The sequence below is a fragment of the Euprymna scolopes genome, chromosome 21, assembly GCF_053919585.1.
Source record: "Euprymna scolopes isolate OS-2025 chromosome 21, ASM5391958v1, whole genome shotgun sequence".
Taxonomy (NCBI): domain Eukaryota; kingdom Metazoa; phylum Mollusca; class Cephalopoda; order Sepiida; family Sepiolidae; genus Euprymna; species Euprymna scolopes.
In genome coordinates, this window is record NC_136502.1 from 29,605,328 (window position 1) to 29,617,955 (window position 12,628).

General features: G+C 29.8%; 1 protein-coding gene across 1 annotated transcript in view; it reads left to right on the forward strand.

The window, feature by feature from the left end:
- Positions 1–1,191: 1,191 nt before the first annotated feature.
- LOC145242077 (uncharacterized) overlaps positions 1,192–12,628 on the forward strand; it is a 60,814-nt gene continuing 49,377 nt past the window's right edge. Inside the window, exon 1 of the mRNA XM_080104987.1 lies at positions 1,192–1,883. The gene's annotated coding sequence lies outside the window, so the exon portion shown is untranslated. The remainder of the gene's footprint in view (positions 1,884–12,628) is intronic.

Here is a 12,628-nt window from a genome sequence, read left to right on the forward strand (position 1 = left end):
TTCCCGGTTACAACACATTAAAATTCATAATAATAATAAAAAAATTAACTGTCATTTTCTTTTTATGTTTGTTTTTCTTCAGTTACCCCCTTTTTCGTTAATGGCGACCATTGGGACTCTCTCTCCTCTCCTCTGCCTCTCTTAAAAAAAAAAAAAAAAACACTCGATAGCCTGTCAATTATTATATGACTAATTCAATGTATTTTTTTTTTTTTTAATTATTATTCACAACACCAAAAGCCCTGCAAACAGAAATTAAAACTTATATATTAAAATAAGAAAGTAATTAAAAACAAACAAAAACTTTTCTTTTATTCTATCCAAAAATAACTAATTTTCAAATACCGAATATTACTTTAAACAATAGATATAACCGGTGCTTGATGTGTGGTGTACGTTTTCAGCGTCCCAAATTCTATACGAATTCGATTCGTAGCTTTTAAAGTATATTGCAATCTCAAATATTAAACAAGATTTAATTTATTATTACTTTTTTTTTTTTTTTGCATATATTTTCCATGCCAAGTTTTAAATTTGAATCTCTTTTTGGATTAAAAGTTCTTTTGTTTTCTAATGTTAAAGTTAAAACAAAATGCCATGTTCTTAAAAAAAAAAAAATAAATAAAATAGAAGCGATATTAAATTAAATTTGTTAAAAAAAAATATTTTCACTCTGTTACATCTAAAGTTGCGATGTACTTGTAAAACGAACGACAGCGAAAATAATCGTGTTTTTAAAGAGAATTTGGGGCGCCCCGTTCTTTATATTCACATAAAAAAAATTGTCAAAGCTTTAAGAGTAAAGTACATTACAAACGCTGTCGCTACACAAACCTTATATATAAATACACATGAAATAAAAACATGATTTGTTTTTCATATTCTACCCAAACTAATTTTAAAATATTGATAACTTAAGACAATAAAGTTTGCATAGATTTCAAACGTCCGAAATTCTTTTCTCAAAAGATGTCATTCTTTATGATTATTCGATTTATAGGTTTTAGCATTAAATTGCATTTTAAAGATGTATTCAGATTTAATTTAATATTGATTCTATATTTAAAATCGATATTAAATGAATTTTTTATTAAATATTTTCACTTTGCTACTGCAACTTATACTACAGGTGAATTTAAAAACTTGTATCGGTTCCCAAGTGTAGTTAAACAAGAGTTGCGCAATCTTCATCCGAACTAGTATTGGATACCTCGAGGACGATTGCAAACAATGCCGTGATACTCAAAAAGACTTGTTATATTTCTAGACTAGTTGAACAAGGGCTTGAGAGTTTAGTCTACGCTACTATATAAATCCAAAACGGGAGAGAGAGAGGATATATGGTTTTATCCCTGACTTTATCTTATACAATTACTCGATTTTGTAATATTAAAACGACAAATCGAATCGTTTAGAAGTGAAGATAAGATGGAGACAGAGTTTGGGACGCTGAGTGAAAACGAAACACACGTGAATGGCAGGTGCTTTTGTATCGATGTAATCGGTTTGTGTTAATTAGATTATTTATACAGCTTTCTGAAGGGTTTTTGTTGGATTTAAAAAAAAAAAAATTTTTTTAAGTGTTTTGTAGTCTTTTCTTTTTTTTTTTTTGGTGATTAGTAACTGACTTGTATATGTTCGTTTAGTTTGACGGCCGTTTGCTATCTAACGAGAGAGAGGAAGAGTTGCGTCCCCTTTCGTTGTTTACGTTGTGTTCGTGTGTGGAGTGTCCCAACAGAAGAAGAAGAACTTGCTGCGCCTCATCTAGTGACATGTGGCTTTGGCGAACATAAATCCTTTGTGTCATAGAGAGAGAGAGACATAAGAAAATATATATACGGGGAAAAGGAGATAAACCGGCATCTCGCATTGAAACTCTTAGTGTAAGTAAATCCTACACATTTACATCACTTTCATCTCTTTTCGAATCAAAACATTTTTTTTTTCTTTAATGGAAAATTCTTTTTTGTTTGTTTGTTTGACAAACTGTTTCATCTCTCGACATGTCCCGTTTGCAATATATATATATATATATATATGTGTATATATAAAAAAGGGCATCCTTTTTTTTTCGTTTTGTTTTGTTAAAAACTCCGCAAAAGTCGCAAATTAGTTATTAAGAAAGTTGTTTTTCTTTATTTATTTATTATTTTTTTAATAAGATAAATTTTATAATTAATTAAATAATTATTAATGATATTTTTATTCTGAGATTAGCTTTTTTCTATTTTAGGGGTGAAAGTGTGGTTAAAATTCTAACAATGTGAGGTGCCCCCCCTTTGTTTTTTTGGCGTTTTTTAAAATTTTTTTTTATTTATTTATTAAATCAAAAACTAAAAGATAACAATACAAGTAATGAATTCGTTTTTTTTTTTTAATTACTAATATTGTAATATATGTGAATAATATACTAGTATTAAATCCGATTCCAACATTAAAAGACCAAGTTCAATATCTTGCTTTTCTTTTCTTTCTTTTTAACCGCAAAAGAATAATAATAAAAGCAAACAATATTTCATAAATTTTTTATTTATACGTTTTCATTGTCAATAAAAATCTAACTGTTCAATCGCAGATGATTTTTTTTTTTTCTGCTTTTTTTTTTCTGCTTTTCATTTCAAATATCTTTCGCGATCTTGTTTATTGATCGTCCTGGAATAACGGCGAAATCGGTGAGGGAATCGGTGTAATTTTTTTTTTTTTTTTTCCTCGTCTTTTATTAAAATATGCGCCATGAGTTCCGTTTTTCGAACTTTTTCTTTATTACTTTCTTTATCCGAAAACAAATTGTTATTTTCTTTAAGCTTTTATTTAAAAAAAAAAAATACAAAATAATAAATAAATCTCATTATTTTTGTTAAATGTTCAAATTCTTTGGTAGACCTATCGATTATTATTGCTCTTATCTTTTTTTTTAAATGATTTTTTTAATTCATTGTTCTTTTCTAAAAACATTTTGAATTCCCTTTAGCGCTTTTTTTTTGTTTGAAAAGAAAAAACGGTTTTATTTTTACTCTTATGTTTAAAAGTTTCTAAAAAGAAATAAATTTAAATATGCGAAGATCTTAATTTTTATTAAGTCATTTTTATTTATTTTTTTTTTTTTTTCAAATGTTTCTGTTTTTTGTTTAAAGGTTTGAATTATTGAAATTGAAAATAAAAAATGGTAAATATTAAATCTCACAAAAGATGTAAAAAAACACAATTGCAATATTTTTATTTTTGTTGCATTATTCATTTATTTTTATTTTCCTTTGCTTTTTTTTATTTCGAGAAGATGTTTTTACTTTTTTAGCCATTGTTATAACTTTTCGCTTTCGTTTTTGACACTTGGTTGTGTTTGTCTCAACTTCGCTGTTACATTCGAGTTTTTCATTTTCTATTTTTACTAATATATGTTTCTGTCTCTCAAAGTTAAAAAAAAAAATGTCGCAATTCATATATTAATAAAAGAGAAAATTAAAAGATTTTAAAACAAACGAATTATTGCAAGACAAAAAATGAAAGTTCCACACACGTGGCTACAAAACGAATCCTTAGATTTTGTAGAATTTTTTTTTTTATTAATAAATAATTAAAGTTTGGTGAAATATATATGAAATGGCTTCTTGTATTTCTTTACGATTTTATTAAATTCGAATGATAATCACAATTCATTCTATTTTATTGTTAAATGTTTTCTTTTTCCATCTTTTTGCGTTATAAATCTTGTGTGTGTGTGTGTGTGAGCGAGAGAGAAGGAGAGGGTTTCTTTCTTTCTCTAAGATTTTTTTTTTTTTTCTGGTTTATTTTTCGAAACGATATTGACAGATTTTCGTAAGATGCAATCAGTATTTAGAAAGCATGAAATTTCGTTCAGTTTCTCTTAGACATTGATTATTTGTTGAGAGGGAAGGGAAATTTTGCTAGAAGCCCCCTTCCCCTCTGTCTATGTACATTTCGCAGAATTTTGGTTTATTTATGGGGTCGGTTGAACAACTATATTGTTTTTATTTAAAATATCGAAAATAAAAGATTTTTTTAAAACCAAAACATCTGCCTTTCTAGTAAATTTAAAAATCTGTAGAAAAAAGCGGGGGTCCTAACTTAGTTAATTTTTATTATTATTTTAGCGGTTTTTATAGAAATAATTAACGGGAGGTTATTTGATACGACAGGGGCGAGTTCGGGAATCAATATTTTCTTTTGGTTTGTATAAGCACGAAAAGGAACCATAGTTTAATTTATGCCGAAAACTTTTTTCTTTTCGCCAGTTGAAAGACTTCCAAATACCTTTCGAAGCTAAAATATGCATAAACATCTATTTTAATGCAGTATTAATATATGTATTTTGGTGGGGTGTAGGGGGATCGCTTTGTTATGGTTGATGTTTGTTTACGATTGTGAAACTTTGAAATTCGGAAATGATTTTGGAACCTTAAACACGAAATGTAAAATAGTTGATTAGTTCGAACGGTTGAGAAATTACTGTTTTGGTTTTTAGGTTTAAGAGAAGAAACGAATCTGCGGTCAATTCTATCAAGGAATTTGGAAATGAACGCATTTTGTTGTGAGGTTATCAATCAGAGGAAAATATCGATTTTTTTTTTTTTTCACATGCGCCCCTCGCCCCTGTCATATCAAAGAGCCAAAGGCACTATATCACATATAGTAAAACTAGAAAATACACGCAGAAATTAATAATTATTTTCCTTCCTTTCCGGTTCCATTTATTGAAAATATAATTTTTCTTAAATATATTATTAGCTATACTTAAGCGTTGCCCGGGAATCTTTTTTACTTTCATTTTTTTTCTCTTAAAAAAAAAAACAAAAAAACTATACCATTTAAAAAATTTTTTTAACTAACAGGCTTTTTAAAGTTAATATTGTTTGATCATTACATTATTAATTTATTAATTAGCCCAACTTATAAAATTATAACTCCTTTTCCTTAAGAGTACATTTGTTTAATCCTTATTTATAAATTATTAGGTGTAAATAGTTGGTAATGTTTAAAAATCGCGACCAGGGAAGAACGCTAAAAAATTTGTGTTGACTATAAATGCTCATGTTTTTGTTATTTACACTAAATGAGGAATCGTTTCTAGTTTAGATCCATTTATTATTATGCATATAAAATCGAGAAAAGTACGATTGAAATGTGTCAACATTACGTGAATACGCTAAATCAAAACAAAATGACCACCGAATTTGATCTGGTGCCATGTTTATCTAAAAACGAAACTCGAATTTTCACTTGAAATGATCCTTAATTTTGATTTACTAAATTCATTAATAATAATAATAATAATAATAATAATCAACAATCTTTAACAAAAACAATTTTTTCTCGCGTTTTTTTTTTTTTTTTTTTTTTGACCGCGACCTTTTAACCAATACAACTAGCTTTCGAAAGTTTAAATCTTTTAATACATGAGGATTTGCTAAGTTTTCAAGACAAAAATGATTTCTATTCGACAATTCGACAATTTAAAAGCCTTAACCATTTTTTTTTTAAATTTTTTTTTTTTTTTACGAAAAAAAATCTAAATGCATTCTGGTGGATTTAAGACATGTCGATGTGAGAAATATACTCTCTTTTTTTCACACACACACAAATATTAAAAATTGTTACGCAATTTTAATATATAAGTTAAACGGACAACAACGACAAAAGTTACAGACGAATAAAACACTAAAAACAAATACAAAATTAAGTTATTAAAGTGCGTCTATGTACTGATTTGACTGAAGTTTTCTTGGCCTTTATTTAGGCTAGAAGTAAAACAAGTATCTGTTCTGATATTACACTTAATCTTTTTTGTTCTTGGTTGGCCAGTAAATGAGAAATCCTTTAGACCGAGGCAGCTTTAGTTTTTGATTCGATCTAGAGTGCTCCTTTTTTTTTTTTTTTTTTTTTTTTTTTCTTTATGGAGAGCTAAAACTGAGTTTTGTCTAATCCTTTCCTTATGGAGAGGCGATTGAAAGGACCCGTTTTAAACAATAATTTAAATTCTAGAACTTCATCAATTTTACTCCCGTCCATCTTCTACTATATAGAAAAGATATATATAATGCTTATTTAGAATTACACTTTAAAAAAAATATAAAGAGGAAAAACAAAAGGTCAATGTGCACGAGTTGTCTAACCTGCAAAAGATGGTTATTCCGAAAGCCGTTCTTAACATGGGGATGTTGAAAATAAGAAAATGCCTTTCGGAATAAACACCTACAACCTCCCTATTATTAAGAACGGCTTTCGGAATAAACATCTTTTGCAGGTTGAACAACTCGTGCACATTGACGAAAAATGCTTGATCAATTTACGTGATATTTGGAATGTGACATCTTCCTTCCGTGACGAGTACATACATACATTGTATATATATTTTTTAATTAAGTGTAATTCAAAATAAGCACCAAAAAAATATACGCATTCCATCTTAAATGTCGAAAATCTTTTACGAAACAAACTTACCAGTAAAAATCGATTTTGTTAGATTATTATGTTTGCTTTTAATGGTATTTTTGTAATTCGTGCATTTCGCGTCCATTTCAAGAAATGTATAAAAAAAATCAATTTGAGAAAGTAACATTGAATGACAACTTCTCTTGTATTTACGTGACTTGACTTACATATATTTTTCCATAGAATAAAAACAAAATCTTAATTACGTAATGAAATTTATCAAAATGTATTCTGGTTTAGTTTTAATAAATTAAATACATAAACTAATTTGAACAAAATTGATAAAAACAAAACAAAAATATTATTTCGTTATCCTCCGAAATTTGAAAGGAATTTGGAAGTAGTTAAAACGTTTGAACAATCATTTAAACTGGCTTTAAAATTCTTAGCAAATCTTCACGTTTTATTAAAAATTGGGGAGGGGGGGGGGCTCATTTTATATAATTATATCGTAACAAAATTAGTTATAGTTTTATAACCATTTTGTTCAGTTAAAAATTTCATGATCATTTAAACGATACCGTGTCCTTGTTCCTTTGGCCTTTTGACTCTCAGCCAAATCTGTCCTGCCCTCGACCACTTAAGGAGAAATCCTTCTACACTGGGGCAATTTTAGTTTTTGTCCCAATTCAGAGTGCCTCTTTTAGATGTTGGATTTTCCTCGCATTTAAAACTGATCTTGCGTCTCAAAATCTGCCCTCGTGGGTAGGTAATTCATTAAAGACCGAACGATCTTGTTTTAAAAAAATGCAAATAAATTGGTGACAAAAAAAAAAAAAAAAAATAGGCAAGTTTTAAAACTGAAACAAAAATGAAGTAAAAAGACTTCCGTCCCGGGCAACGTTGGGTAATTTCAGCAATATAAAACTGAAAGTAACATCATTTATGCATATCATTTATATCCACTAATAATTTAGGTTCGGTTATAGGATAAGAACTCTTTGACTGTTGTAACATTTCGCTTTGTTTTGTCTAGATATTTGGGATAAAAATTGTTTTCTTTAAATTGTATTTAAAGTTTAAAGTAGGCCTAACGGTCATTTTTTTAAAATTTTATTTAACGATATTGTTAAGTTATCGATTATTATTCTTCATTTTTTGTTAAATTTGAAACTTTCAAAAATAAAATAAAAAAATGTCACAAATGTGTTTTTCTTTGTGTATTTGAAATACAGTATTTCTGTCAAAAAAAAAAAAAAAATGGCCGCCAGCGATTAAAACATTACAATAAAGTTAATTTTCAACGCTTTAAAAAGTAAATAACTATCGCTGTTTTTATAAAACCGTCAGGAAACGTGTGTTTGTCATTCTCGTTTAAATGTAAATACACATTGAATTGTTTACTATTTAAAAATAAAATGAGGGAAAACTGAAACGAATTTTTATAAAATCTCGTTTGTAAACAAAACACGACTACATGCTTAAATTATTTTTTTCTAAGCTCTTCATACGGACAATAAAATTAAAACAAACATTCCTTATTCTACAATTGACCCAAAATGTAAATTCATTTTAACACGTGAACATTAAATCGACCAGAATGCATATCGGTTTCTTCATAAACAAGTCAAGCATTTTAATCTATAAGTTTGAAAAGTTCATTTACAAAATTTCTAACTATTTAAACTGCTAAATAACTAGTTTCCTACACTCTGCGGTGCCTAGGAGTCTTTAATTGATGTATATATATATATATATATATATATATATATATATATATATATATATATATATATAATTTTGTTTTTTAATATAAGTATCCACTGACACGTGTTTCGTTGTCTACGACTCATCAGAGTGGCTGAATCTAGCGAGATTCGAAATCGGGACCCTGTGATAAGAAGCCTAAGCTTCTTCCACTGAGCTATCTTGCAGGATTACTAATTTATTGCATTTTTACGTAGATGTTGTTTGTTTGTTTTTGTTTTGTTTTTTTAGTGATACTTATTGAATAAATTCAATTATTTATATGAAAGTGCATATATATATACATATGGAATACTGTTGCCACATCTGGGCAGGAGCTGCTAGAAACATTTTATCCTACTTCAAAATAGTTCAAAATAGACTTCATAGCCTAGTGGGAGATGCCCTTTTCTCTTTGTTGCAACCTCTTTCCCACAGAAGAGTCATTGCGAGCCTGTCTCTACTTTATCATTATTTTCATGGTAAGTGCTCATCTGAGCTCCAATCTATGCTGCCCCCCCCCATTGCCAAACTTTCACAAAAACACTCGTCTAGCTGAAACCACTATCAATAATTTCCCCCATTCTTTATCTGTGCCTGAACAAAGCTTCTTAGAACTGTGTGCTTATGGAACTCTGTCCCGTTTCCCTGCTTTCCAGCTGACTACAATATGGTTGTCTTCAAGTCTAACATAAACAAGTTCTTGATGAGCCGTTCCCTTAAGTAATCCAATTTACCAAAGTTCCACTACTAACGATTACTATGATATTGTCCTGTTGACTACCGTACACTATTAACCCTTATCCTCGAGTGGCTTCTGGGCTTTAAGAAGTGGTGACTTTATAAAAACAAATATATATATATATACATACATACAGCCTTTGAGATTTGAAAAAAATCACTCGACCGCCGGTCGAGTGTGAGGGGAAAATTTACTCGCCCCAAAATATTTTTACTTGTCCGACTTTATGTCTTTGTTTCAGTCGATAATAGTAAATAATTTTACAACAATTCAATTATATTTTTCTTCTTTATTCTTAATAAAAATATCAACAAACTATTCTTCCGATACCCAAATTATGTTGTAAAATTTCATACAAAAATTAAAATATCTAGCCTAAACCGTGGGTGTTGAAAAAAAAGTGTTACGAAATCTCCGGGTATTCACGATTGTGGACTGAAATCTCCTGGTACGAGATCTCCGTGGCCCGAAATTTCCGATATTCAAAAAAATACCATTTAGCTGAAATGAACTAGATTTCTTAGAAAATCGGCATGGTTTAATATCTTTTTAAAATTTAAACGGTCAATTTTTCTTTGTAATTTATGGAAAAAAAACTTTGATATAGAACAGAAATTGGTCTCTTTTGTTTCTATTAAACAAAGAATTCACCTCGGAACTACATTCTAAAATTTAGAATATTATTTTTAAAATTGGGTATCGATGATTTTTTGAAAGTTGCGCAAAAAAGAGCATGCAAATATCTGAATTTATATAATTGAGAAAAATATGATTACTTACTTGTTGTATAATTTAATTTTCGTTGCGTGCTTGATGAAACAATTTTTTTTTACCTCTTTCAAATGTTCGTCTTTACTTTTGTAAGCATGAAGGGTATGTAGTTGTAGCATCGAAGAATTTTTTTTCCAGATGAATTTTAAAATCAGAGAACTAAATGAAGGCGACATTTTGACTATACGCCGAATGTGTAAATTTGACCTCTTGTTGACTTTTAGCGTGACCACTCTTTTTCCAATACGATATTCCAACGGTCTCACAGCTAGAGATGAAAGCATTCACAAATGATGAGGAGCGTAAAATAAATGAGTTTTTCCCGTTTCTTTATTTAAAGAAATTTTATTGATTGGCGGGCAAGTGATTTACGACTTTTGGTCGCCCTAAGAAATTTTCAATTGACCGTGGCGACCGGTCGTGTAAAGTCTCAAAGGCTGTATATATATAATATATATATATATTTAAAGGAGATTAGAACAATAGTCTAAAGAGCAGAGTGTATTTTAATGTAATAGTGAAATTACTAGTTTAATTAAAATACAGGAAAGAAAAAGTGCTCGTTGTAATTTAGATATATAATAAGCTTGATAGGTAAATATCCTAGAGCTAATTTAATATTTAGTAATGTGATTGATAATTTAAAATTTAAAAATCAAATTATAATTAAATTAAAAATCCGTTTCATAAGAAGGAACAACAACAAAATCAATTATTTGTACGATCGTTTCGGAAAACAGTGTTTTTATTGTGGGAGACATCAAGTTACGGTACTCATATAGATGTTTGCTATATCGATAAGGTGAAAAGCTATAGCAAACATCTATATGAGTACTTTAACCATAGTTCCTGATTTCAAAAGGCGAAAAATTAAAAGATACATCTGCCTTACTTTTAATGCTAGGTTTATTTATGGTGTCTTTTAAATTTAATAAAAACCCTTCACAATTTGCTGATGAGAAAACCTTGTTTATTAAAAAACTATATGTAATAATTATTGTCCATAACTTGATGTCTACCGCAATAAAAACACTGTTTTCCGAAACGATCGTATAAATAATTGATTTTGTTGTTGTTCCTTCTTAATGAAATGGATTTTTAATTTAATTATAATTTGATTTTTAAATTTTAAATTATCAATCAAATTACTAAATATATATATATATATATATATATATATATATATATATATATATATATATATATATATATAGAGAGAGAGAGAGAGAGATATTTTAAAAGTATAAAATTTTAAATTCATTTCACATTTCCAATGATTACATAGTAGTCTTTTAGTCAATTCTCCTTATACTGTCTAGATTTACTTCACCTCTAAGGTCATCAAATCTAACCTATCGTTGCAACCATCATGTCATTCGTATATCATTTCTCTCCATGCAATGCATATTGTCAACTCTCACTTCAAGGTTTCACTTCCATACATCATCAAACTGCACAAGTTCCCTGAACTTATTCCACCTATTCCTAACTCTTGCAATTACACTAGCACTTTTACATATCATTTTTTTGTCTCTACAATTGTTCATTTTGTATTTGCTTAGTGGAGATGAGAAAAAGATTATTTATTTCAATTTAACAGATGATTTTTTTTTCATTAAAAGCCAAATGTTTATCTACTTTTTTTTTTTCCTTTTTCTTAAATAGTTGTACCTATTTACTATGCCTCCCCACGGGACAGAGTTAGACACCAGGGTCGTTTTTTAACGTGGAGAAAAGGTACAAAAATAAAAATTGTCTCAGTCGTGAAGGATTTCTCCTCCACCGAAAGAGAACAAGAAATAGAAGTGCAGCATCTGAAGAACAGATGGTATTTATTTGCTCCCCCACCGAGCAAATTAGGCACAAGGCCGATTTTTAATGTGAGGAGTGAAGGGGAAATGGGGACCAACTCCCCAGGGAGTAGGGGAGCTGGATAGTGACAATTGGTATGAAGGGTTGCCCCTACATTGACCAAGGTCTTATATGTGGGGTCGCCCCCACATATGGTCTTTGCTTGCAGCATCTGAAGAACAGATGGTATTTATTTGCTCCCCCACTGAGCAAATTAGGCAAAAGGCCGTTTTTAATGTGAGGTAAAAACCAGCTCCCCTAAAAGGGGTCACTCTGGTTACCAAAAATAATAATTGTCCCAGTATAGAGGGTTTCCCCTCCATTGACTGGTACAAATTATCTTAAGTGCAGTATCTGCTGGAACAGATACTACACTTTGATCTTGTTTATATATTTTATTGAGAAAGAAAAAATTGAACATAAAAAACGTACAAAAAATTCAATTCAACAAAATTAGGCACAAGGCCCTACAAGAAATTAGGAGGGGGAGGGTACAGGGTCTTTTTGACTATGTAACAGATGAGACTTTGAAGTCTTACTCTTGACTGGCAACATTTACCAAAATACCTCAATCACTCTGTGGATCCTAATCTAACTAATAACCCCAGCGTTCAATGTAAAATTTAACTATGTACAATTTGTATATTCCAAATACTACACTTTGATCTTGACCCGAAGGCCAAGGGAAAGTTTATGAAAAGGGAATCGGGTGCAGTTTGTCGTGGTAAGCATTAGGTGCACAAGAAGTTCGTTGGAATTACTCGTAGTTTGATAGAGATGATGACCAGTTTGTGTGCTTGAAGTATAAGACAATGACGATGGATGAGAAGTCAGATTTGGAGAAAATATTTATTTGGACCGCAAACTTATTGTTTTGTTACCTACCTTGGTGATACCATTGAAACACAGGGTAGAGCAGGTGTTAGAATGATTGCGGGAATTAGGATTCGGTTGAGAACTTCTGCCATTACTAACCAGCAGAGTCTACATACGGCACAATCATGTTGACATACTGGTTCACGCCAGATCACCAAAGTTAAGCAATGTTGAGCCTGGCCACTACCAGATGGGTGACCATTTGGGAAGGCGAGGCACTGTATGTACCGTGAGGTAAAATAACCAATTTGA